Genomic DNA, 2,158 nt, shown 5'->3' on the forward strand with positions numbered 1-2,158 from the left:
TTTAAGTTAAATTCACTCAAGTTTTCATCAAACATTACTTAATTTTTTTAAGGCAACCGGTTTCCTCAAATTTTTTAAGTAAACTCAACTTATCCGGGTTTACAGTGTAGACAGTAGAACATAAGACAGATAATCTGTGAAAAAAAAAAATCAGCTTTGTGTGGCTTGTTGTAGTGCTCCTAATGGCATTGGCAAAAATCCAACGAGCCTGAACTAAAACAACCAATCAGAGCCAAGAAAGATAGTTGATTGAGTTTTGTTTGCAGGGCGTCAAATACAGATGCTGGTAAAGAGATTCAACAATCAACTATCTTCAACCTTTATATCTTTCTCGGTTCAGATTGGTTGGTTTGCTTCAGGCCCAGTGGATTCTTGCAAATACCCGTGCTAGAAAGTGCCAGAGCTTCCTGATTTGTTTCTGATAAAAAAACAAAAAAAGTTATTTTAATGAAAGTTACCCACTGCAGCTTTAATTGTGCCAGTGGTTGAATTGATTTTGGGATTTTGGGCAAATCATAATCAAAAATGTAATTCTGATATCAAGCTAGCATAAATTAACTAATGAAAATTAGATTTTGTGTAAAGTCTTTCTATAACACTATTTAAATCCACCTTATTATTTTGGCATTAATCAACATGGGAAAATTAAACGACTAAAAGGCTGTAACAGTTTTCATTTTATGAAATTTTTCCCTCACTCTTTCTTGCACCATTTACTCACATATGACTCATATGAAAAAAAGGCATCAGAATCAACAGGCCACAATAAATGCCAGATGTTATACTCCAATACATAAGGTAAAGTGTGATTTATGCTCATGTGCTGTGTTTATGGAGCCCACCCTGGCATCTGAATCAAATCAGCCTCCAGGACTTCAGCCTCTGATGAGCCCTCTTAGATATCTGGCCCTGAATTGAACATACATGTCTAATTACATTTTTGAGAAGGTGGAGTGAGGGAAAAAAAAGTGAGGCAAACAAATCGATATTCAATTAAAGTCAGCGTTGAATTTGTGGATTTCACAGAGTAGCTAAGGAGTTGCAGCAGAGAGAGATGATTACCAGATTACCATTGCCTTAACGAAATTGACTCCCAGGTAGGAAGAAAAAGACCATATTCAGGGGCCTTACCCTATTAACAAATCAATTTTGGGTCACTTCAGCATTGCAATTTAGTGTCATGTTATATAATCACCTCAGCTCTCATTAATTATAAGGGGAGAGTGTGTAATACCTGGGTTTAAATTATAGCACTCTATAGTGGCATTTACATCGCTTAGTTTGCTTGCCTCCAGTGATCATTAGGAACAGACAGCTCTTTATTGTTTATTAAGGCTCACTAATTGAAATTAGCCTGCTAATTGTCTTATCATTATTGCTGCCTTTTAATGGCAGGTACAAGACAAGGATACCCTTGAGTGTGAAGCCAGATTGAACAATAGTTTTATTCAGTAGATGTAAAGTCTCATTTCAAAGCTGGTGACTGTGGTGATCCTGGAATTGAAATGGTCCCTGCGTTTCCTGGCCACATTTGCTTGACTGCTGCTCATTTGGGAGTTGTTTTTGTTTTTTGCAGCTCTCAAAAGCAAGGAGACTTCATCCACCAATGACGTGTGGAATATCTATTGAGATATAATTTACATGTAAATGTAAAACAATGAATGGACTAAGTTTATAGTATTAATGGCAACTGTGGCTGAACAAATCAAACCAAGGTAAAACAATAGGTGTATCATTCAGAGCAAGCCATAAGCTAAAACAGGTTTTAAAAAAAAAAATAATAAATTAAAATTCCTTAAAGCAATGGTTCCCAACCTGGGGGTTGCCAAAGCTTCATGGGGTGGTCATAAGGCATTATTGATTTTAATGCGTGCTAGAAAACTTAAGAAATATACACAGTAGGCCTGTATCTCAGCATTTGGTTCACTCATGTGAAACACGGTAAATGTAAATTATGTGATTTAACAATCGCCAAGTGTCACAGACAAGAAAGCACAGAAATTGTCAAAAAAAGAAGCCTATTAAGCCTGTATGATTGTTAAATACATAATACAAACAAAACTGTATAAAACGTTCCCTAAACAGGTAATAATCTGCTCAAAATGTATCCAAATAACGTCAAGTTTACTATTTGGGTTCATTGTACAGTTTTTAAATA

Source organism: Morone saxatilis, unplaced genomic scaffold (genome assembly GCF_004916995.1).
Source record: "Morone saxatilis isolate NCDOM2014 unplaced genomic scaffold, NCSU_SB_2.0 Contig2, whole genome shotgun sequence".
In the NCBI taxonomy this organism is placed as follows: Eukaryota; Metazoa; Chordata; class Actinopteri; family Moronidae; genus Morone; species Morone saxatilis.